Source organism: Gossypium arboreum, chromosome 10, assembly GCF_025698485.1.
Source record: "Gossypium arboreum isolate Shixiya-1 chromosome 10, ASM2569848v2, whole genome shotgun sequence".
In the NCBI taxonomy this organism is placed as follows: Eukaryota; Viridiplantae; Streptophyta; class Magnoliopsida; order Malvales; family Malvaceae; genus Gossypium; species Gossypium arboreum.
In genome coordinates this window covers 82,321,734-82,348,520 of record NC_069079.1, presented here as the reverse complement: position 1 = coordinate 82,348,520, position 26,787 = coordinate 82,321,734, and positions in this window count along the sequence as shown.

The following is a 26,787-nucleotide window of genomic DNA, read 5'->3' as shown; positions in this document are numbered from 1 at the left end:
ATGGTAAGCATTTGAGGTGAGTACTTTGGTACTCTGGGATTGAATTGAATTCATAGTGGATTCGAAAGGGATTGATTTTGTGATATCTCGAATTAGGGCCTAATTAGAATAGTGGTTTCGGGACCACAAATCCGAGATAGAAATAATTATTTTATGATTATTTTGAGGTCTATGATATGATTGCATGATTGTGTGAAAATTTTGTGAAGAAATTCTATGCATAAAGTGCTTAATTTGAAGTTAGGGACTAAATTGAATAAGTTACAAAACTTGCTTTCTAGAAGTTTCTAGTATGAAATTGCTTTGAAATATTAATTAGGAGGTCTTAAATAGAAATTTGACCAATTTCTAAGTTTATGGACAAAAATTGGACATGGATGGAATTTTCAAAAGTTTAATAAGGAAGGGCATTTTGGTTTACATTTTTAAGTGATTTCTATGCCTGTTTTTAATGTTCTTTACATTTTTGAAATCCTCGTAGCTCGGTTTACCTGTTTCTACCAATATTTTGAGCCAGTGTTTATATTTACAAATTTACCCATGAATGATATGCATGAATTTTGATGTTTTATGGTAGAATATGAAGCTTGAGATTGTGTTAAACAACTTTTGCTAAGTGATTTTACGTAAAAACGACTAAAATGACATAATTGGTAAAAATACCTAATGTTCATAAGTACATGTTAGAGTGAGAATTGGATGTTGCTGTAGAAGGGAAAAATGATCAACATATCATAAAACATAAGAAAATAGGATGAAGTTTAATTTACGAGATTTGGGGCCAAAGTGTAAATATGTGAAAGTTTAGGGGCAAAATTGTAATTTTTACAAAATATGATTTTGGGTTGATTTGAATAATATGAGTCCTAATTAGGCTATATTTGAAATGATAGAACAAGGAAAATCGAAATTCGGGCTAAAATCGGCAAAATACCAAGTTGTAGATAAAATGGTAAAAATAACCATTTTCGCATACGAGGTAAGTTCATATGTAAATATTGTAATATAACAATTATTTTAAATCATTTAATGCTATTTATACGATATTATGATTTTTATCATGCAATTCTATACTTTGTGGTCATTGTTGGACAACATGCAAAAATTTTATGAATTATGTGAAAATGTGAAAGACTACCGAAGTATCGTCATGGGTATTCCAAGGGGAATGGTAAAGGAGTACGAACGAGGAAAGTCCCGTTGAACCTTAGGAATAGATTCAGATATTTGGGCATCCGAACTCGTTGAGTTGGGTCCGAGTTCACTTATGGATGCGAAAGTCCGAACTCGTTGAGTTGAGTCCGAGTTCGTGAGATGTAACTAGGCATCTGAGCTCGTTGAGTGGAGTCCGAGTTCACTTATGGATGCAAACGTCTGAACTCATTGAGTTGAGTCTGAGTTCGTGAGATGTAACTAGGCATCCGAGCTCGTTGAGTTGAGTCCGAGTTCGCGTATGGGCGGGTTACATGGTAGCTTGGCTACATATGCGGCACTTATGTGCAAACTTTCCATGTATCCGAGTTATATTCCGATATGTTCAACGGGTAAAATTCTAGTGAAATGGAAGACTACTCAAAATGCAAGTGACGTATTGGTAAGTATTGTGGAATGGACACTTTGGACAGGTATCTACTTAACCCACGGGTTGAGACTTGATACAACAACAATAATGTAGTAAGACGATGAATGATGAATAGAAATGTGATATATGTTTTGGTGATATTATGCTAATGTTGGTTGGTATAATTGCTTTGTTAAGTTATTTGTTATTTGCATGTGAACTTACTAAGCATTTATGCTTACTCCTTCCCTTCCATTCCTTGTAGTTTTGACAAGCCGGTTTGGAGATCAGGACGGTCAGAGGCATGCTCACACTATCAACGGACCATCTCGGTATGGTGGCTTATATATTTTGGGAATATGGCATGTATAGCATTATAATCCTTTTGTGTATATAATCTTATGATATAGCTCATGGATGGCATGGAAATGTTTGAGAATGATTAGCTATTGGGGTGGCTAATTGAGATTATATTTGATAACACGTATGCTTTATGTGCTAACTAATCTATGGATGTCCATAAAATGGTGAAATTGGCTATAAAACAGAATCACACAACAGCAGTGACATGAGTTTGAAAAATCACTAAAAATAGTAGAGATAGAATTAGATGATGAATAAAAAATTGAATTGAAGCTTAATGAATCTATTTTCATTTGGAAGAAACAAAATAGGTAAAAGAGTTGTATTTTATGAGATATTTACGTTTTGGTGAAACAGGATCAGAGAAATTTTTGGATTCCATCTTATGACTTTAGAATTTCACCATAATTTGTGTAAAAATAATTAGGAGTCATAATTTATATTTATGGATTCCTTATTGATTCTAATTTTAATTGAAACAAACGGCATAGTCATTGGATTTCTGTACAGAAAGAAATTTGATTCGTAGTGCACAGGGGTCAGAGTAGCCAAACCCTGAAATAGGGGAAACTTTTACTAATAAACTATACTAATTGGCCTGACCAAAAATCTAGAAAAACATTAGTAGATAGATATATGAGTCTAGTTTTAGGAAAAATTTACGAATCTTAATTTCAAGTTTTGGAATTGGAGATATGAATTTTTAAGCGACTATGATGCAGTTAGCCAGCTTGCTGGAAATTTTAAAAATAAATTGTTTGAGCTGTTTAATTAATGAATTTAGTCCATTAACACCTCGTGCTTGACTCCGGCGATGGTCTCGATTACGGGGGCATTACATTTGGTGGTATCAGAGCTATGGTTTAGACGGTTCTCGGACTAACCTAGCATGTGTAAGAGTCTAGCTATACATACCACAGATCCGTGATAGTGTGATGCCTCCCGACGCGTATGAGCACCATCTTGTTTAGACAGAGGTACTCTCCAACCAAGCTGCATTGACCATGTTCAATGTGATGTGAAGGTGTTTGAATAAAATTACGATTATGATGAGTCTCGATTCAGAAAAGTATGAATAAAAGTTTATGATATATATATATGTGATAACAATATATATATGTGATAACACGTGAGATGAAAGTTCATGTTGTGATAAATATCCATATTTGCTTAATGCTCATATGATGTAGTGCACTTCGCTTACTTGATAAGATGAACAAGATAATGAGAAATTTGTAGAGGTATGAGTAAAGGCTCCTAATATCATGATATGAATGAAAATGTCATTGTCTTGATTGAACGTTGAATGTTGATGAATGTCAATGATTTTTTTTATGAGATAAATGATTATAATGAAATGAATTTATCTATGTTAAATTGTTTGGACTGAATTATATGATTGTAATGATATGTACATGATGATGCACGAAATGAAAGTTGCGATTGTGATGCAAATATCTATGTTTGTTTAACCCTTATATGATGTCATGAGTATGATTTGTTTGAGTAAATGAATGGATAAGTCAAGCTATCTAGAAAACATAGGATGCATGCATAAGTATACTTATCTAAATGGGATAACTAGAAAATTTGTGTAAACCAATATGAATGATGGATTGCTTGAATAAATGATATGATTTTGATGATGTTGTTATGATGATGGAAATTGTGTCATATGTATATGTATGAGAAAGTCGAGTCAGAGGCCCTGCAACCCCTCCCCCTTACCAAAGTGGAGCTTATAATGGAATTTCATGAGATTTGTACTGAATAAGTTTCCGGTTGAGAAACCAAAGAGTTCAGTGATAGAATAAACATAAACATGATTAGAGACTGAGAATGAGATGGTAAATAAAGTTAGAGCTAGAAAAGTATTAGGTTGATATAAAGATTATTGGAGCTATGCACTGTCCCAGTTAAAGAATGAATTTACTTTGGTAAATTGAATTACTCAGATACAAGGTCAAGAAAAGTGTAAATCAAAATTTATTCAGAACTGGTCTTCTTTAGTGAAAGGTCTAACATGAAATTTGTGATGGCAGAACTAGTTGTGGGAAATGATATTTGAAATGTGTAATATCTGATTGTGACTGTTACGGCTAGACAGATTTAATAGTTTCTTTTGAGATGTTCTATGTATTTATCTGTTCTCAGTAAAAAAAAATTCCATGGCTATTTATCTTTTGAAGAAATTCTTGTTATATGGGAATGTTTTCTAATCCTGGTGTTAGATGGATGCATTTGTAGTCTGACTGGTTTATAATTTGTATTACTGTATTTCCTCGGGCATTTTATTACATTTCGTCTGATAAGAATTGATGAGGGGATATGTGTGATATTATGATACTATTTCTTCTACTTAATGCTCCAATTGATATATATGTATGGGAAGATACATTGTTCTTGTTATATTTGATTCCAGTGGGATTAAATGATGTTTTCTTCTGGACTTCTTCTCTCTAAGGAATTTTCGAGATCTTCTATATTTTCATATGAGTTTGGTTTTCGATTTTCCAACATAGTATCGTATCTTGGGTTTCTTTATTCTGGATTTCTTTATTTTGGGTTTCTCTATCTTGGATTTCTTTATTCGGTTTTCTTGTTATCTTTATTCTGTAATTTGTCAATTATGACTCATGTTCGAAGTGCGTTCTTTAGCTCGTGATAATCATGTCAAGTATGACTATACTTCTGATTTGATTTGGGTAATGTGGTGATTTCAGTATTGGGATTTTTCTAATTTTCGTGTAAGGTTTGACAACAGTAAAGGCATAAGTGATAAAAGTGCGAGTTTCAATCGGTATGGTGGATTACTTCTCTCAAGTAAGTCAATTATAGTTAATGTCTTCAATTGAGATATTTTGGTTATTTGAGCTAATGCAATTGAGACGGTTTTGATTAACGTAAGGAATGAATAGTAAAGGATGGCATGATGAATTGTTTTGTAACTAGAAGAAAGGATTACTTAAAATGTCATTCACTGGTGATTAAGATCGACTCGAGTGTTCAATCTGTATGAATTGTAATGTGATTCAAGACAATAAGGTAATGTAATAGTTTAGAGCATTCGATGCCACGAAAAATCTAAGTTGTTAATGGGGTTAAAGCTGAGCATCAGGATCTACCAGAGTTATCTCTGCCAGTATTGGTATTAGGATGAAAATGAGAAAAGATTATTTTCGAGGCTATATTAGAATTATTTTCGTAGCGGAAAGAGGAAAATGTGATAGTGAGTAGTAAACTAAAAGAGTACAGTGAGGCTCGACTTCTGATGTTGAATTTCAGATTGGATCTGATTCATGGTATTATTATTCTGAGGCTTATACAGAAAGAATTGTATGAAGCTTACAGTGAAAATTTGCCTATTCATTCAGAGAGTAATGACGTGTACTGTAATTTGATTCAGATGTTATTGGATTGTGATTTATCGATGATGAAAATTTGTATGATTATTTTGGAAGAGTACAGATCCCTTTGATTGTTGGATTTCTTGGAATTCTAGTCTCCATTAACCAAATTGAAATCTAGGTTTTATGTCAAGATGACAAGAGAAACTGAGAAGGGTTGAAAATTTAATAACAATTTAGAGATGAGTCCGTAGGCTTTCAGAATATATGAGAAATTAAAGAGATATATTGGAGGCATTGCCTAAGTGAAAGTTCTTCGGCACCGAATATGAAATTGAGGAATCTAAATGAAGACCACTTTTCCGGTAAGATTTTCGGGGATGAGAATCTCTAAAGGGGTGGAGAGTTGTGATATCCCGAATTAGGGCCTAATAGGAATAGTGGTTTTGGGACCACAAATACGAGATAGAAATAATTATTTTATGATTATTTTGAGGTCTATGATATGATTGCATGATTGTGTGAAAATTTCGTGAAGAAATTCTATGCATAAAGTGCTTAATTTGAAGTTAGGGACTAAATTGAATAAGTTACAACACTTGCGTTCTAGAAGTTTCTAGTATGAAATTGTTTTGAAATATTAATTAGGAGGTCTTAAATAGCAATTTGACCAATTTCTAAGTTTATGGACAAAAATTGGACATGGATGGAATTTTCCAAAGTTTAATAAGGAAGGGCATTTTGGTCATTTTGATATTAAATGAAATAAAATGGGAAAAATAACAAAAAAATGATCATCTTCTCCATAATTTGCTGCCAAATTTTGCTCTCCACCATAGCTAGGGTTTCAACACTTTTAAGCCTTGATTGTAAGTGATTTTTATGCCTGTTTTTAATGTTCTTTACATTTTTGAAATCCTCGTAGCTCGATTTACCTGTTTCTACCAATATTTTGAGCTAGGGTTTATATTTAAAAATTTACCCATGAATGATATGCATGAATTTTGATGTTTTATGGTAGAATATGAAGCTTAATATTGTGTTAAACAACTTTTGCTAAGTGATTTTACGTAAAAACGACTAAAATGACATACTCGGTAAAAATACCTAATGTTCATAAGTACATGTTAGAGTGAGAATTGGAAGTTGCTGTAGAAGGGAAAATTGATCAGCATATCATAAAACATAAGAAAATAGGATGAAGTTTAATTTATGAGATTTGGGGAAAAAGTGTAAATATGTGAAAGTTTAGGGGCAAAATTGTAATTTTTCCAAAATATGATTTTGGGTTGATTTGAATAATATGAGTCCTAATTAGGCTATATTTGAAATGATAGAGCAAGGAAAATCGAAATTAGGGCTAAAATCGACAAAATACCAAGTTATGGACAAAATGGTAAAAATGACCATTTTCGCATACGAGCTAAGTTCATATGTAAATATTGTAATATAACCATTATCTTAAATCATTTAATGCTATTTATACGATATTATGATTTTTATCATGCAATTCTATGCTTTGTGGTCATTGTTGGAAAACATGCAAAAAATTTATGAATTATGTGAAAAATGTGAAAGACTACCGAAGTATTGTCATGGGTATTCCAAGGAGAATGGTAAAGGAGTACGAACAAGGAAAGTCCCGTTGAACCTTAGGAATAGATTCAGATATTTAGGCATCCGAACTCATTGAGTGGAGTCCGAGTTCACTTATGGATGCGAACGTCCGAACTCGTTGAGTTGAGTCCGAGTTCGTGAGATTTAACTAGGCATCCGAGCTCGTTGGGTGGAGTCCGAGTACACTTATGCATGCAAACATCTGAACTTATTCAGTTGAGTCCGAGTTCGTGAGATATAACTAGGCATCCGAGCTCGTTGAGTTGAGTCTGAGTTCACTTATGGATGCGAATGCCCGAGCTTGTTGAGTTGGGTGGGCGGGTTACATGGTAGCTTGGCTACATATGTGGCACTTATGTGGAAACTTTCCATGTATCCAAGTTATATTCCGATGTGTTCAACGGGTAAAATTCTAGTGAAATGGAAAAATACTCAATATGCAAGTGATGTATTGGTAAGTGTTGTGGAATGGGCATTTTGGATAGGTATGTACTTAAACCTCGAGTTGAGACTTGATATGACAACAATAATGTAGTAAGACGATGAATGATGAATAGAAATGTGATATATGTTTTGGTGATATTATGCTAATGTTGGTTGGTATAATTGCTTTGTTAAGTTATTTGTTATTTGCATGTGAACTTACTAAGCATTTTTTCTTACTCCTTCCCTTCCATTCCTTGTAGTTTTGACAAGCTGGTTTGGAGATTAGGACGGTCGGAGGCACGCTTACACTATCAATGGACCATCTCGGTATGGTGGCATGTATATTTTGGGAATATGGCATGTATAGCGTTATAATCATTTTGTGTATATAATCTTATGATATAGCTCATGGATGGCATGGAAATGTTTGAGAATGATTAGCTATTGGAGTGGCTAATCGAGATTATATTTCATAACACATATGCTTTATGTGCTAACTAATCTATGGAAGTCCATAAAATGGTTAAATTGGCTATAAAACAGAATCACACAGTAGCGATGACATGAGTTTAAAAAATCACTAAAAAAAGTAGAGATAGAATTAGATGAGGAATAATATATGGAATTGAAGCTTATTGAATCTATTTTCATTTTGAAGAAACAAAATAGGTAAAAGAGTTGTATTTTATGAGATATTTATGTTTTGGTGAAATAGGGTCAGAGAAATATCTGGATTCCCTCTTAGGACTTTAGAAATTCACCATAATTTGTGTAAAAATAATTAGGACTCACAATTTATATATATGGATTCATTATTTATTCTATTTTTAATGGAAACAAACTGCATAGTCATTGGATTTCTGTACAGAAAGAAATTTGATTCATAGTGCACAGGGGCCAGAGTAGCCGAACCCTAAAACAGGGGAGACTTTAACTAATAAACTGTATTAATTGGGCTAACCAAAAATTCTAGAAACAAAGTAGTAGATAGATATATGAGTCTATTTTCATGAAAAATTTACGGATCTTAATTTCGAGTTTTGGAACTGGAGATATGAATTTTTAAGCGACTATGAGGCAATTAACCAGCTTGTCTGGAAATTTTAAAAATAAATAGTTTGAGCTGTTTAATTAATGAATTAAGTCCGTTAACACCTCGTGCTCGACTCCGGCGATGGTCTCGGGTACAGGGGTATTACATTTGGTGGTATCAAAGCTATGGTTTAGTCGATTCTCAGACTAACCTAGCATGTGTAAGAGTCTAGCTCTACATGCCACGGATCCGTGATAGTGTGATGCCTCCCGACGCGTATAAGCACCGGCTTGTTTAGACAGAGGTACTCTCCAACTGAGCTGTATTGACCATGTTCAATGTGATGTGAAGGTGTTTCAATAAAATTACGATTATGATGAGTCTCGATTCAGAAAAGTATGAATAAAAGTTTATGATATATATATATGTGATAACAATATATATATGTGATAACACGTGAAATGAAAGTTCATGTTGTGATAAATATCCATACTTGCTTAATACTCATATGATCTAGTGCACTTAGCTTACCTGATAAGATGAACGGAATAACGAGAAATTCGTAGAGGTATGAGTAAAGGTTCCTAATATCATGATATGAATGAAAATGTCATTGCCTTGATTGAAAGTTGAATGTTGATGAATATCAGTGATATTTTTTATAAGATAAATGATTATAATGAAATGAATTTATCTATGTTAAATTGTTTGGACTGAATTATATGATTGTAATGATATGTATATGATGATGCACGAAATGAAAGTTGCGATTGTGATGCAAATATCTATGTTTGTTTAACCCTTATATGATGTCATGAGTATGATTTGTTTAAGTAAATGAATGGATAAGTCAAGCTATCCAGAAAACATAGGATGCATGCAAAAGTATACTTACCTAAATGGGATAACTAGAAAATTTGTGTAAGCCAATATGAATGATGCATTGCCTGAATAAATGATATGATTTTGATGATGTTGTTATAATGATGGAAATTGTGTCATATGTATATGTATGAGAAAGTCGAGTCAGAGGCCCTGCAACCCCTCCCCCTTACCGAAATGGAGCTTATAATGGAATTTCATGAGATTTGTACTGAATAAGTTTCCGGTTGAGAAACCAAAGAGTTCAGTGATAGAATAATCATAAACATGATTAGAGACTGAGAATGAGTTGGTAAACAAAGTTAGAGCTAGAAAAATATTAGGTTGATATAAAGATTATTGAAGCTATGCACTGTCCCAGTTAAAGAATGAATTTACTTTGGTAAATTGAATTACTCAGATACAAGGTCGAGAAAAGTGTAAATCAAAATTTATTCAGAACTGGTCTTCTTTAGTGAAAGGTCTAACATGAAATTTGTGATGGCAGAACTAGTTGTGGGAAATGATATTTGAAATGTGTAATATCTGATTGTGACAGTTACGGCTGGATAGATTTAATAGTTTCTTCTGAGATGTTCTATGTATTTATCCGTTCTCAGTAAAAAAAAAAATTCTATGGCTATTAATCTTTTGAAGAAATTCTTGTTATATGGGAATGTTTTCTAATCCTGGTGTTAGATGGATGCATTTGTAGTCCGACTAGTTTATAATTTGTATTACTGTATTTCCTCGGGCATTTTATTACATTTCATCTGATAAGAATTGATGAGAGGATATGTATGATATTATGATACTATTTCTTCTACTTAATGCTCCATTTGATATATATGTATGGGAAGATACATTGTTCTTGTTATATTTGATTCCAGTGGGATTAAATGATGTTTTCTTCTGGACTTCTTCTCTCTGAGGAATTTTCGAGATCTTCTATATTTCCTATGAGTTTGGTTTTCGATTTTCCGGCATAGTATCATATCTTGGGTTTCTTTATTCTGGATTTCTTTTTTCTGGGTTTCTCTATCTTGGATTTCTTTATTCGGTTTTCTTGTTATCTTTATTCCGTAGTTTGTCAATTATGACTCATGTTTGAAGTGCGTTCTTTAGCTCGTGATAATCATGTCAAGTATGACTATACTTCTGATTTGATTTGGGTAATGTGGTGATTTCAGTATTGGGATTTTTCTAATTTAAGTGTAAGGTTTGACAACAGTAAAGGCATAAGTGATAAAAGTGCGAGTTTCAATCAGTATGGTGGATTACTTCTCTCAAGTAAGTCAATTATAGTTAATGTCTTCAATTGAGATATTTTGGTTATTTGAACTAATGCAATTGAGACGGTTTTGTTTAACGTAAGGAATGAATAGTAAAGGATGGCATGATGAATTGTTTTGTAACTAGAAGAAAGGATTACTTGAAATGTCATTCACTGGTGATTATGATCGACTCGAGTGTTCAATCTGTATGAATTGTAATGAGATTCAAGATAATAAGGTAATGTAATAGTTTAGAGCATTCGATGCCACGAAAAATTCGAGTTGTTAATGGGGTTAAAGCTGAGCATCAGGATCTACTAGAGTTATCTCTGCCAGTATTGATATTAGGATGAAAATGAGAAAAGATTATTTTCGAGGCTATATCAGAATTATTTTTGTAGTGGAAAGAGGAAAATGTGATAGTGAGTAGTAAACTAAAAGAGTACAGTGAGGATCGACTTCTGATGTTGAATTTCAGATTGGATTTGATTCATGGTATTATTATTTCGAGGCTTATACAGAAAGAATTGTATGAAGCTTACAGTGAAAATTTGCCTATTTATTCAGAGAGTAATGACGTGTACTGTAATTTGATTCAGATGTTATTGGATTGTGATTTATCGATGATGAAAATTTGTATGATTATTTTGGAAGAGTACAGATCCCTTTGATTGTTGGATTTCTTGGAATTCTAGTCTCCATTAACCAAATTGAGATCTGGGTTTTATGTCAAGATGACAAGGGAAACTGAGAAGGGTTGAAAATTTAAGAACAATTTAGAGATGAGTCCGTAGGCTTTCAGAATATATGAGAAATTAAAGAGATATATTGGAGGCACAGCCTGAGTGAAAGTTCTTCAGCACCGAATATGAAATATAGGAATCTAAATGAAGACCACTTTTTCGGTAAGATTTTCGGGGATGATAATCCCTAAAGGGGGAGAGTTGTGATATCCCGAATTAGGGCCTAATAGGAATAGTAGTTTTGGGACCACAAATCCGAGATAGAAATAATTATTTTATGATTATTTTGGGGTCTATGATATGATTGCATGATTGTGTGAAAATTTCGTGAAGAAATTCTATGCATAAAGTGCTTAATTTGAAGTTAGGGACTAAATTGAATAAGTTACAACACTTGCGTTCTAGAAGTTTCTAGTATGAAATTGTTTTTAAATATTAATTAGGATGTCTTAAATAGAAATTTGACCAATTTCTAAGTTTACGGACAAAATTGGACATGGATGGAATTTTCCAAAGTTTAATAAGGAAGGGCATTTTGGTCATTTTGATATTAAATGAAATAAAATGGGAAAAATAACAAAAAAAATGATCATCTTCTCCATAAGTTGCTGCCAAATTTTGCTCTCCACCATAGCTAGGGTTACAACACTTTTAAGCCTTGATTGTAAGTGATTTCTATGCCCGTTTTTAATGTTCTTTACTTTTTTTGAAATCCTCATAGCTCGGTTTACCTATTTCTACCAATATTTTGAGCTAGGGTTTATATTTAAAAATTTACCCATGAATGATATGCATGAATTTTGATGTTTTATGGTAGAGTATGAAGCTTGAGATTGTGTTAAACAACTTTTGCTAAGTGATTTTATGTAAAAACGACTAAAATGACATAATCGGTAAAAATACCTAATGTTCATAAGTACATGTTAGAGTGAGAATTGGAAGTTGCTGTAGAAGGGAAAAATGATCAGAATATCATAAAACATAATAAAATAGGATGAAGTTTAATTTACGAGATTTGGGTCAAAAGTGTAAATATGTGAAAGTTTAGGGGCAAAATTGTAATTTTTCCAAAATATGATTTTGGGTTGATTTAATAATATGAGTCCTAATTAGGCTATATTTGAAATGATAGAGCAAAGAAAATCAAAATTCGGGCTAAAATCGGCAAAATACCAAGTTGTGGATAAAATGGTAAAAATGACCATTTTCGCATCTGAGGTAAGTTCATATGTAAATATTGTAATATAACTATTATTTTAAATCATTTAATGCTATTTATACGATATTATGATTATTATCATGCAATTCTATGTTTTGTGGTCATTGTTGGACAACATGCAAAAATTTTATGAATTATGTGAAAAATGTGAAAGACTTCTGAAGTATCGTCATGGGTATTCCAAGGAGAATGGTAAAGGAGTAAGAACGAGGAAAGTCCCGTTGAACCTTAGGAATAGATTCGGATATTTGGACATCCGAACTCGTTGAGTTAAGTCTAAGTTCACTTATGGATGCGAACGTCTGAACTCTTTGAGTTGAGTCCGAGTTCGTGAGATGTAACTAGGCATATGAGCTCTTTGAGTGGAGTCCGAGTTCACTTATGGATGTGAACATCTGAACTCGTTGAGTTGAGTCCGAGTTTGCTTATGGGCGGGTAACATGGTAGCTTGGCTGCATATGCGGCACTTATGTGCAAACTTTCCATGTATCCGAGTTATATTCTGATGTGTTCAACGGGTAAAATTCTAGTGAAATAGAAGAATACTCAAGATGCAAGTGACGTATTGGAAAGTGTTGTGGAATGACCACTTTGGACAGGTATGTACTTAACCCTCGAGTTGAGACTTGATACGACAACAATAATGTAGTAAGACGATGAATGATGAATAGAAATGTGATATATGTTTTGGTGATATTATGCTAATGTTGGTTGGTATAATTGCTTTGTTAAGTTATTTGTTATTTGCATGTAAACTTACTAAGCATTTATGCTTACTCCTTCCCTTCCATTCCTTGTAGTTTTGACAAGCTGGTTTGGAGATAAGGACGGTCGGAGGCACGCTCACACTATCAATAGACCATCTCGGTATGGTGGCTTGTGTATTTTGGGAATATGGCATGTATATCATTATAATCATTTTGTGTATATAATCTTATGATATAGCTCATGGATGGCATGGAAATGTTTGAGAATGATTAGCTATTGGAGTGGCTAATCGAGATTATATTTGATAACACGTATGCTTTATGTGCTAACTAATCTATAGAAGTCCATAAAATGGTTAAATTGGCTATAAAACAGAATCACATAGCAGCAGTGACGCGAGTTTGAAAAATCTCTAAAAATAGTAGAGATAGAATTAGATGATGAATAAAATATAGAATTGAAGCTTAATGAATCTATTTTCATTTGGAATTAACAAAATAGTGAAAGAGTTGTATTTTATGAGATAATTACGTTTTGGTAAAATAGGGTCAGAGAAATTTATGGGTTCCCTCTTATGACTTTAGAAATTAACCATAATTTGTCTAAAAATAATTAGGACTCAAAATTTGTATGTATGGATTCCTTATTGAGTCTATTTTTAAGTGAAACAAACGGTATAGTCATTGGATTTCTGTACAGAAAGAAATTTAATTCATAGTGCACAGGGGCTAGAGTAACCGAACCCTGAAATAGGGGAGACTTTAACTAATAAACTGTATTAATTGGGCTAACCAAAAATTCTAGAAACAAAGTAGTAGATAGATATATGAGTCTATTTTCAGGAAAAATTTACAGATCTTAGTTTCGAGTTTTGGAACTGGAGATATGAATTTTTAAGCGACTGTGACGCAGTTAGCCAGCTTGTCTGGAAATTTAAAAAAAAATTGTTCGAGTTGTTTAATTAATAAATTAAGTCCATTAACACCTCGTGCTTGACTCCGGCGATGGTCTCGAGTACGAGGGCATTACAGATTTTGTATATTACGAAATATGTTGATTATATGAATGTTGAATTGACTATATGTGATAATGTGTATTTACGTGAAATTGAGACATTGGTTGTATTAAAAAGTGAAATGAAACCCTATTACATGTATTAGATTGAGTCAGATATAGATGCATGCCATAGGATTGGAAGAATTCAGGGATTTCTTCGACCTCGAGTCGATGAGGCACTGGGTGCCAATTTTCTTTAATTTAACCAGTGAGACACTGGACGTCACTTTATATAGCGTTGGGCGTAATTATTACTTCAGATTTATTCGATGAGGCACTGGGTGCCAAACTGGTGTGTTGGTTGGATCCATGTATCCGTTTGAGTCTGAGTCATGTTAATAGGGAAAATAAATAATAACTTTATGTGTTTGATATTGAGATGGCAAAGTTGACAAATGAATAAGATGAGCAATGAAATACGAAATGATGAAATGAGGTGTGAATCTTGAAATGAATTCAAGTATTGATAAAAATGATAAATCATGCCATTGCATGAGTTGGATTACCAAATGCTATATATATAGAATACCATTGATATGTGCTTGAACATAAGAAATATTATTGCCATGTGCTAAACTTTGTGAACTCTATTGCATGTGAATAAACAAGGAGTAATTTGGTATTATTGATTTGACATATGATTTATAACTTTATTTATTGCATCTTTATATCTCATCTATTGATATTAAATTTAAAATGTTCGGATTATAAAAATATCACTGAGTTTTACTCAGCGTGTGGTTTTGTTTTCTATGCACAAGCTAGGTACTTTTCGACTTATTGGTGACTCGACATCAAACAACAAGTCTCAAGCTCAAGTGTGGTGATATCTTATTTTGTAATGACATGTACCTAGGGAGTCTTTTGTTGATGTTGTTTATAAGGTGTTATTATTTTAGTTTGCTAGTGAAATGATGGTTAAATGTTTATATGGTTGTGATTGTGGCTATGTTGGTATGTTAGCCTAGTTTATATTTTGGTATATGTTAGTTTAAAGTTTAGTAGCTAAGTGTTAATCCAATTATGGTAAAATTTGACATGAAGGAAAGCTTGAATGGTTGATTGCTTTACTAGTGTGTTGATGATATAAAATGTGGTACCAATGAGGGTACATTGGTTAAGCACTTAAAATGGATTGTTTTGGCTTTTTTTAAGCATGCTTAATCGTGTTTTGAATAGGTTAGATGGCTGGTGGTTGAGTTGCTTAGTGCCCAAGTAAGTAGGAAATGGTAAACTTGAGTTTTAAGGTACATTTTGGTGCACACGGTCGGCTACACGGCTGTGTGCCACACATGGGCGTATTGAAAAATAATATAGGTGTAGTTTTCACATGGGCTGACACACGGCCTGGGACACAGCCATGTGACCCAAGTTAGTGAGTTACACAAGCAGAGACATAGGTTGGGACACGGTCGTTGTCCCCTATTTTTAGGAATTTTTGAAAATGACCCTAAACATTCAAAATTATTCCAAATTAGTCCCTATTTGGTTTTAAACTATTTTTAGGGTCCCGTAGACTTGAAATAGGGTTTGTAAGAGTAACATTTACTTTGAATAGGATTGAGTTAGCAAACCTGAATTAAGTGCACTCTACTTACTTTATCGAAGGTAATAATAGTTGGAGTATGGACCAATACTCTGATGCTAATAATTGGAATAGTCTTGTTATGAAACCAACTTCTAACATCCAAGAAGGGATAAATAGTGATAAGAGTGTAGACAGTGGAAGACCAAGTTCAACATTGCATAGCATGATACACTATTCGATTATATAAGACACTTCTATACAAGTATTAGTTTGGCGTGATCTACTCCTATATATTATGATGGTATTAGTTAGTGTATACTACTACTTGCGATGTGATTAAATGTTCTGATTGGTTAGTAATGCCCGTAACACTAATTTGACGACAGATAGGGGTTAAGGCTGTTGCAAATTATGACAGGAATTATGAGTTTCAGGCTTTTAATTTGAGTTTAAATCATATTGAGTTCGGGTTTTAGAGCTTAATTTTTAGTATATATAAGCCCAATATTCTATTTATCAGCTCTTATTATTTTATTATTCTGAATTTTTAATAGTTATTAAGTAGATTATATTATTTAGGAGTTTAATGTCAACAAGAAAGTTCAGTTTAAAACTACTTCTTGTTTAGGTTGATTAGAGTTCTAGTACACTTAAGAGTTTTATTTAGATTTTTTTAGCTAGCCTATATATTGGTCTTTGCATTGTACACAAATCACAGAATTGGTTTTTTTTTAATAACAATTCTTTTTGAGTTTTTTCTTTAAGAATTGCACTTGAATTTCTTTTAGAAACTGCTTTAACAATCTTTTAGGTTATGGGAATCATCTTCAAGATTTTTCTTGCGAAGATCTCTTTCTTGGAGGGGGAATTAGAGCCATTGAAAGGACTTGTTTATTCTTACGTTTCCAAGACTTCCTATGATGTCATGTTCTCTTTTCTAGCCTTAACTTACCGTATCTTATTTATTTTAATTTAGTTCTTGTTGTTTTGGCTTGCTGATTTTATCAATTTTCGTTCTTTGTCAAAATTGCTCCAAGAGAGACATTCTCCTATCTTGTTCCATAAAGAAATACACCAAAATTAGGAGTATCAATCTTTTCTTGCTACTTCAAATATTCTTGCACAAAATAGTTTGCTTTTGTCCTTAAAATCACTTCTAACAAATCTGTTTTGTGTTTTGTTTTCCAGGCCTGGTTGAGGCATTTTCTTGAAGTCCAAGGACGGTTATTTCCATCCAAGAAACATTAATTTGCTTTATATTGGACTCCTTACCAGCTGTTTCGTCTTTCTTTTATTTTAATTTCATTTGATTCTCCTTTGTGAAAACTAATCTGTTTTCATTGTTTATTGTTTCCGTTTATGTTTGTTTAGAGATCTAAGATATATCCACAACTTAGAAAAACTTTACTATCCGCTTCCGTATTTATCCATCTCATTCCTTATCATTTAGATAGGTGTCTTATTGAGAAACATTAGTTGTTGAGTTATGGTGGATCTCCTCATCGTATATTTGGATGTGAATAGGGAATTTTCTATTTTGCTAAAGAGCCTCCAAGTGACTGGCAACGCGATTTTATGTTTTTACATATGTTAAACTTGTAAGAGATAGGTGTTAACGGGAGATTCAACCTATATCTTGTAGGCATGAAGATTATAATTGTTTGGCAAGATACTGGGAAAATAGATTATTGATTATTTGATTAATGAACCCTTGTTTGTGAATAGGTTGGGTGCAATTTTTTTTTCCTCTTCTTTGATTAGGGCACTCAACTTGAACAAAGTGATTTCATAAACAAATTTTAGCTAAAGAAAATTTTTTATACTAGCGAAGTGGAAAAAAAATTTACAAGTGAACTCTAATTTTTATGCTAATCAATTTAAAACAATATAAATTTATGATTGAGCTTGCTATTGAGCTAGTAGTGTGGGTTGGAGAAATTTCATAAGACAATACCTTATTTTTTTTCCTAGAAGAAGCATGAATGAGCATGAAATGGCAATATATCATCCTAATTCTAATGTGTTTTTATATTATTATTATTTTCAATATTAAACAATTGGATTACTAGGTATGTATTCTTGTCACCAAACACACACATTGGCCCTTTTCGTGGTAGGATCTGTTTCTTTGTATCTATTTTAAGCCATGTTGGTGTTGAACTGCTCTCCAATATACCCTTTTTCTTAATCCCAAACTGTTGCTCAATTTATAGAAAAAAATAAAAGGAAAAGGGCAGTAACTTGGAATAAAATATTACAAGGCATGAACATCCCAAGATCAATATATCGTCCTAATTCTGATGTGTTTTATATTATCCTTATTTTCAATATTAAACAATTAGATTACTAGGTATGTATTATTGTCACCAAACACACATATTGGCTCCTTTGCAAGTAATCAAAGCCAGGATCTGTTTCTTTGTATCTCTTTTAGGCCATGTCAGTGCTGAATTGCTCTCTAATATGTCTACCCTGGTCTCAACAATGAAAGTAGAAAAGATATTGGGTAAGGACTGTGAAACCTATCTCGCATTTTTTATGGGCTCGTAGGACAAGGATATAGGGGTTCGCTAGAAACATTCTATGAGTGACTTTCCTAATGTGCTTCCAGACTAGAAAAGATTGCCAAGAAAGATTTCCCATATGATAAAAGAATGTCTAGATAGACAGGAGAAATCACAAGTGTAGAATGTGACCCCCACCCAAGTGCAAGCTGGTACTCATGGACGAGGTCGAGAAAGAGGCAGCGAACTTTATCTCACATTGTTGCTACCGAAGATGAGTCAGGAGGCTTCACAAGAGTCTATGTTGTAAGGCAACCACAAGATCAGGGCTTGACCGATGTTATCACAAATAACTTCACTCTTTGAACTATTCCATTGTTTTCCTTCATTGAATCTAGTTCCATGCACTAGTATGTTTTCAACGAACTAGCCGGTCAGTTGAGGATTCTAGTAGAAACCATAGATAAGGGCATGACTATCACTAGTTTGTTTGTGGACAATATATTGGTCAATAAAGTGTAGAATATGTGTCCTTTAATGATCCAAGGGAAAGTTTTCTACGTGAACTTGATGGAGTTGTCATTCTATGTGTTTGATGTAATTTGGGATGGATTGGTTGGCTGAGCATAAAGCCAAGATTGACTTCGAACTAAAAAGAGTCACTTTGTGAAATAGTGAAGGCAGTGAAGTTGTAGTGGTAGGTGAGCAAGCTCAATTTATGTCTATTGCCATATTGACAACAAAAGTGAAAAGACGTTGGGTAAGGGCTATGAAGCCTATCCTGCATTTCTGATGGGTTCGGAGGACAAGGTTATAGGGGTTCACGAGATATGTACTGTCAAGGACACTCCTAATGTGTTTCAAGTCGAGAAAAGATTGCCTAGATAGATAAGGGAAATGACATGCACAAAATGTGATCCCCTCCGGGTGTGAGCTGGTACTCATGGACAAGGTCGAGAAGAAGGCAACGATACAATGCTAGTTGGGCAGTGAACTTTATCTCAAATAGTTGCTAGCTAAGATGAGTCGGGAGACCTCACACAAGTCTTTGTTGTAAGGGAACCACAAGACCAGGGCTTGACCAATGTGATCACAACTACCTTCACTCTACGAACTATTCTATTGTTTTCCTTCATTGAATCTAGTTCCACGCACTAGTATGTTTTGAGTGAACTAGCTAGTCAGTTTGGAATTCTAGTAGAAACTATAGATAAGGGTGTGACAGTCACTAGTTTGTTTGGGGACAGTTATTGGTCAATAAAGTATAGCAAAGGTTTCCGTTAGTGATACAAGGGCAAGTTATCTGCGAACTTGATAGAGTTTCCATTTTATGTGTTCGATGTAATCTTTGGGACAGATTGGTTGGCTGAGCATATAGCCAAAATTGATTTCAAACTAAAAAAAGTCACTTTACGAAACATTGAAGGCTGGGAAATTATAGTTGTAGGTGAGCGACCTCAATTTATGTCTAATGCCATAATGACAATGATAGTAGAAAAGATGTTGGGTAAGGGCTACAAAGCCCATCTCACATTTTTTATGGGTTTGTAAGACAAGGCTATAGGGGTTTGCGAGATCTGTTTTTGTGAGGAACTTTCCTAATGTGCTTCTAGACGAAAGAAGATTTCCCATATGATAAATGATTGTCTAGAGAGATAAGAAAAATCCCAAGTGCAGAATATGACCCCACCCAAGTGTGAGTTGGTGCTCGTGGACGAGGTTGATGAAGATGCAATAATACAAGGCAAGTTAGGCAATGTACTAAATCTTACATTGTTACTACTCAAGATGTATTAGGAGGCCTCGCATGAGTCTATATTGTACGGGAACCACAAAATCAAGGTTTGACCGATGTTATCACAAGTACATTCACTTTGTGAACTATTCATTCTTTTTCCTTGATTGAGTATGTTTACACACACTCGTATGTTTTGAGTGAACTAACGTGTGAGTTGGGAATTCTAGTAGAAACCATAGATAAGGGCGTGACAATCACTAGTTCATTTGGGGACACTATATTGGTCAATAAAGTGTAGGTGTCCGTTAATGATCCAAGGGCAAGTTTTTGACTTGAACATGATGAACTTTTCATTCTATGTGTTTGATGTAATCTTAGGGATGGATTGGTTGGCTGAGCATAAAGCCAAGATTGACTTGGAACAGAAAAAGAATCATTTTACGAAACAGCGAAGGCAAGGAAATTGTAGTGGTAGGTGAGCGAGCTCAATTTATGTCTATTATGGTCTCGACATTGAAAGCAGTAAAGATGTTGGGTAACAGTTGCGAAGCCTATCTTGTATTTCTGACGGGTTCGATGGACAAGGCTATAGGGGTTCTTGAGATACGTACTATCAGGGACTTTCCTAATGTTTTTCTAGACGAGAAAAGATTTCCCAAATAAATAGGAGAAATCGCATGTGCCAAATGTGAACCCCTCCGAGTGCGAGCTAGGGCTCATGAACGGGGTCGAGGAAGACGCAATGATACAAGGTAAGTTGGGGAGCAAAATTTATCTCAAACTGTTGCTACCCAAGATGAGTTAGGAGGCCTTGCACGAGTCTATGTTGTAAGGGAACCACAAGACCATGGCTCAACTGATGTTATTACAACTACCTTCACTCTATGAACTATTCCATTCTTTTCCTTCGTTGAATCTAGTTCCACACACTTGTATGTTTTGAGCGAACTAGCATGTGAGTTGGGAATTCTAGTAGAAACCATTAATAAGGGCGTGACTACCACTAGTTTGTTTGGAGACAATATATTGGTCAATAAAGTGTACCATAAGTGTTCTTTAGTGATCCAAGGGCAAGTTTTCTATGTGAAGTTTTGGGAGTTGCCATTCTATGTAATATTAGGAATGGATTGGTTGGCTGAGCATAAAGCCAAGATTGACTTGGAATTGAAATAGAGTCATTTTGTAAAAAAAATAAAGATAAGGAAATTGTAGTGGTAGGTGTGCGAGCTCAATTTATTTCTATTATGGTCTTGACATTGAAAGCAGTAAAGATGTTGGGTAATAGCTGGAAAGTCTATCTCGCATTTTTTATGGGTTTAATGGACAAGGTTATAAGGGTCCACGAGATATGTATTGTCAAGGACTTTCATAATATTTTTCCAAATGAGAAAAGATTGCCCAAATAGACAGGAAAACTCACAGATGCCAAATGTGACCCCCTCCGAGTACGAGTTGGGGCTCACGGATGAGGTCGAGGAAAAGGCTAGGATGCAAGGCAAGTTGGGTAGCAAACTTTATCTCAAGTTGTTGCTACCCAAGATGAGTTAGGAGGCCTTGTACAAATCTATGTTGTAACGGAACCACAAGATCGTGGCTCGGCCGATGTTATCACAACTACTTTAACTCTACGAACTATTCCATTTTTCCTTCATTGAATCTAGTTCCATGCACTTGTATGCTTTGAGTGAACTAGCCTGTGAGTTGGGAATTCATGTAGAAATCATAGATAAAGGTGTGAGAGTCACTAGTTCATTTGGAGACAATATATTGGTCAATAAAGTGTACCACAAGTGTTCTTTACTAATCCAAGGCCAAGTTTTCTACACAAAGTTTTAGAAGTTTCCATTCTATGTGTTTGATGTAATCTTGGGGATGAATTGGTTGGCTGAGCATAAAGCCAAGATTGACTTCAAATTGAAAAGAGTCCCTTTGTAAAATAGTGAAGACCAGGAAATTGTAGTGGCAGGTGAGTAACCTTAATTTATGTCTAATGCCATATTGACAATGAGAGTAGAAAAGATGTTGGGTAAGGGCTACGGCCTATCTCACATTCCTGATGTGTTTCCAAATGAGAAAAGTTTACTTAGATAGACAAGAGAAATCACATGTGCAAAATGTGACCCCCTCTGAATACTAGCTGGTACTCGTGGACGAGGTTGAGAAAGAGGCAACAATTCAAGGCAAGTTGGGCGTTGAACTTTATCTTACAGTTGCTAGCCAAGATGAGTTAGGATCCCTCGAACAAGTCTATGTTATAAGGGAACCATAAGATTAGGGCTCGACCGATGTGATCACAACCACCTTCACTCTCGAACTATTCCATTGTTTTCCTTCATTGAATCTAGTTCCATGCACTAGTATGTTTTGAGCGAACTAGCCTATGAGTTGGGAATTCAAGTAGAAACAAGATAAGGGTGTGTGAAGTTTTGGGAGTTGCCATTCTATGTAATATTAGGAATGGATTGGTTGGCTGAGCATAAAGCCAAGATTGACTTGGAATTGAAATAGAGTCATTTTGTAAAAAAAATAAAGATAAGGAAATTGTAGTGGTAGGTGTGCGAGCTCAATTTATTTCTATTATGGTCTTGACATTGAAAGCAGTAAAGATGTTGGGTAATAGCTGGAAAGTCTATCTCGCATTTTTTATGGGTTTAATGGACAAGGTTATAAGGGTCCACGAGATATGTATTGTCAAGGACTTTCATAATATTTTTCCAAATGAGAAAAGATTGCCCAAATAGACAGGAAAACTCACAGATGCCAAATGTGACCCCCTCCGAGTACGAGTTGGGGCTCACGGATGAGGTCGAGGAAAAGGCTAGGATGCAAGGCAAGTTGGGTAGCAAACTTTATCTCAAGTTGTTGCTACCCAAGATGAGTTAGGAGGCCTTGTACAAATCTATGTTGTAACGGAACCACAAGATCAGGGCTCGACCGATGTTATCACAACTACTTTAACTCTACGAACTATTCCATTTTTTCCTTCATTGAATCTAGTTCCATGCACTTGTATGCTTTGAGTGAACTAGCCTGTGAGTTGGGAATTCATGTAGAAATCATAGATAAAGGTGTGAGAGTCACTAGTTCATTTGGAGACAATATATTGGTCAATAAAGTGTACCACAAGTGTTCTTTACTAATCCAAGGCCAAGTTTTCTACACAAAGTTTTAGAAGTTTCCATTCTATGTGTTTGATGTAATCTTGGGGATGAATTGGTTGGCTGAGCATAAAGCCAAGATTGACTTCAAATTGAAAAGAGTCCCTTTGTAAAATAGTGAAGACCAGGAAATTGTAGTGGCAGGTGAGTAACCTTAATTTATGTCTAATGCCATATTGACAATGAGAGTAGAAAAGATGTTGGGTAAGGGCTACGGCCTATCTCACATTCCTGATGTGTTTCCAAATGAGAAAAGTTTACTTAGATAGACAAGAGAAATCACATGTGCAAAATGTGACCCCCTCTGAATACGAGCTGGTACTCGTGGACGAGGTTGAGAAAGAGGCAACAATTCAAGGCAAGTTGGGCAGTGAACTTTATCTTACACAGTTGCTAGCCAAGATGAGTTAGGATCCCTCGAACAAGTCTATGTTATAAGGGAACCATAAGATTAGGGCTCGACCGATGTGATCACAACCACCTTCACTCTACGAACTATTCCATTGTTTTCCTTCATTGAATCTAGTTCCATGCACTAGTATGTTTTGAGCGAACTAGCCTATGAGTTGGGAATTCAAGTAGAAACAAGATAAGGGTGTGTGAAGTTTTGGGAGTTGCCATTCTATGTAATATTAGGAATGGATTGGTTGGCTGAGCATAAAGCCAAGATTGACTTGGAATTGAAATAGAGTCATTTTGTAAAAAAAATAAAGATAAGGAAATTGTAGTGGTAGGTGTGCGAGCTCAATTTATTTCTATTATGGTCTTGACATTGAAAGCAAGAAAGATGTTGGGTAATAGTGGAAAGTCTATCTCGCATTTTTATGGGTTTAATGGACAAGGTTATAAGGGTCCACGAGATATGTATTGTCAAGGACTTTCATAATATTTTTCCAAATGAGAAAAGATTGCCCAAATAGACAGAAAACTCACAGATGCCAAATGTGACCCCTCCGAGTACGAGTTGGGGCTCACGGATGAGGTCGAGGAAAAGGCTAGGATGCAAGGCAAGTTGGGTAGCAAACTTTATCTCAAGTTGTTGCTACCCAAGATGAGTTAGGAGGCCTTGTACAAATCTATGTTGTAACGGAACCACAAGATCAGGGCTCGACCGATGTTATCACAACTACTTTAACTCTACGAACTATTCCATTTTTTCCTTCATTGAATCTAGTTCCATGCACTTGTATGCTTTGAGTGAACTAGCCCGTGAGTTGGGAATTCATGTAGAAATCATAGATAAAGGTGTGAGAGTCACTAGTTCATTTGGAGACAATATATTGGTCAATAAAGTGTACCACAAGTGTTCTTTACTAATCCAAGGCCAAGTTTTCTACACAAAGTTTTAGAAGTTTCCATTCTATGTGTTTGATGTAATCTTGGGGATGAATTGGTTGGTGAGCATAAAGCCAAGATTGACTTCAAATTGAAAAGAGTCCCTTTGTAAAATAGTGAAGACCAGAAATTGTAGTGGCGGTGAGTAACCTTAATTTATGTCTAATGCCATATTGACAATGAGAGTAGAAAAGATGTTGGGTAAGGGCTACGGCCTATCTCACATTCCCGATGTGTTTCCAAATGAGAAAAGTTTACTTAGATAGACAAGAGAAATCACATGTGCAAAATGTGACCCCTCTACGAATCTGAAATGGTACTGTGGGCGAGGTTGAGAAAGAGGCAACAATTCAAGGCAAGTTGGGCGTTGAACTTTATCTTACAGGTTGCTAGCCAAGATGAGTTAGGATCCCTCGAACAAGTCTATGTTATAAGGGAACCATAAGATTAGGGCTCGACCGATGTGATCACAACCACCTTCACTCTACTTAACTATTCCATTGTTTTCCTTCATTGAATCTAGTTCCATGCACTAGTATGTTTTGAGCGAACTAGCCTATGAGTTGGGAATTCAAGTAGAAACAAGATAAGGGTGTGTGAAGTTTTGGGAGTTGCCATTCTATGTAATATTAGGAATGGATTGGTTGGCTGAGCATAAAGCCAAGATTGACTTGGAATTGAAATAGAGTCATTTTGTAAAAAAAATAAAGATAAGGAAATTGTAGTGGTAGGTGTGCGAGCTCAATTTATTTCTATTATGGTCTTGACATTGAAAGCAGTAAAGATGTTGGGTAATAGCTGGAAAGTCTATCTCGCATTTTTTATGGGTTTAATGGACAAGGTTATAAGGGTCCACGAGATATGTATTGTCAAGGACTTTCATAATATTTTTCCAAATGAGAAAAGATTGCCCAAATAGACAGGAAAACTCACAGATGCCAAATGTGACCCCCTCCGAGTACGAGTTGGGGCTCACGGATGAGGTCGAGGAAAAGGCTAGGATGCAAGGCAAGTTGGGTAGCAAACTTTATCTCAAGTTGTTGCTACCAAGATGAGTTAGGAGGCCTTGTACAAATCTATGTTGTAACGGAACCACAAGATCGTGGCTCGACCGATGTTATCACAACTACTTTAACTCTACGAACTATTCCATTTTTCCTTCATTGAATCTAGTTCCATGCACTTGTATGCTTTGAGTGAACTAGCCTGTGAGTTGGGAATTCATGTAGAAATCATAGATAAAGGTGTGAGAGTCACTAGTTCATTTGGAGACAATATATTGGTCAATAAAGTGTACCACAAGTGTTCTTTACTAATCCAAGGCCAAGTTTTCTACACAAAGTTTTAGAAGTTTCCATTCTATGTGTTTGATGTAATCTTGGGGATGAATTGGTTGGTGAGCATAAAGCCAAGATTGACTTCAAATTGAAAAGAGTCCCTTTGTAAAATAGTGAAGACCAGGAAATTGTAGTGGCAGGTGAGTAACCTTAATTTATGTCTAATGCCATATTGACAATGAGAGTAGAAAAGATGTTGGGTAAGGGCTACGGCCTATCTCACATTCCTGATGTGTTTCCAAATGAGAAAAGTTTACTTAGATAGACAAGAGAAATCACATGTGCAAAATGTGACCCCTCTCGAATCTGAAATGGTACTGTGGGCGAGGTTGAGAAAGAGGCAACAATTCAAGGCAAGTTGGGCGGTGAACTTTATCTTACACAGTTGCTAGCCAAGATGAGTTAGGATCCTCGAACAAGTCTATGTTATAAGGGAACCATAAGATTAGGGCTCGACCGATGTGATCACAACCACCTTCACTCTACGAACTATTCCATTGTTTTCCTTCATTGAATCTAGTTCCATGCACTAGTATGTTTTGAGCGAACTAGCCTATGAGTTGGGAATTCAAGTAGAAACAAGATAAGGGTGTGAGAGTCACTAGTTCATTTAGAGATAGTATATTGGTCAATAAAGTGTACCACAGGTGTTCGTTAGTGAACCAAGGGCAAGTTTTCTAAGTGAAGTTAAGGGAGTTGCCATTCTATGTGTTTGATGTGATCTTGGGAATGGATTGGTTGGCTGAGTATAAAGCCAAGATTGATTTCAAACTGAAAAGAGTCACTTTGTGAAATAGTGAAGGCCGGGAAATTATAGTGGTAGGTGAGCAACGTCAATTAATGTATAATTCCATATTGACAGTGAAAGCAAAAAAGATGTAGGGTAAGGGCTACGAAGCATACCTTACATTTCTAATGGGTTCGGAGGACAAGGCTATAAGGGTTCACAAGATACGTATTGTGAGGGACTTTCCTGATG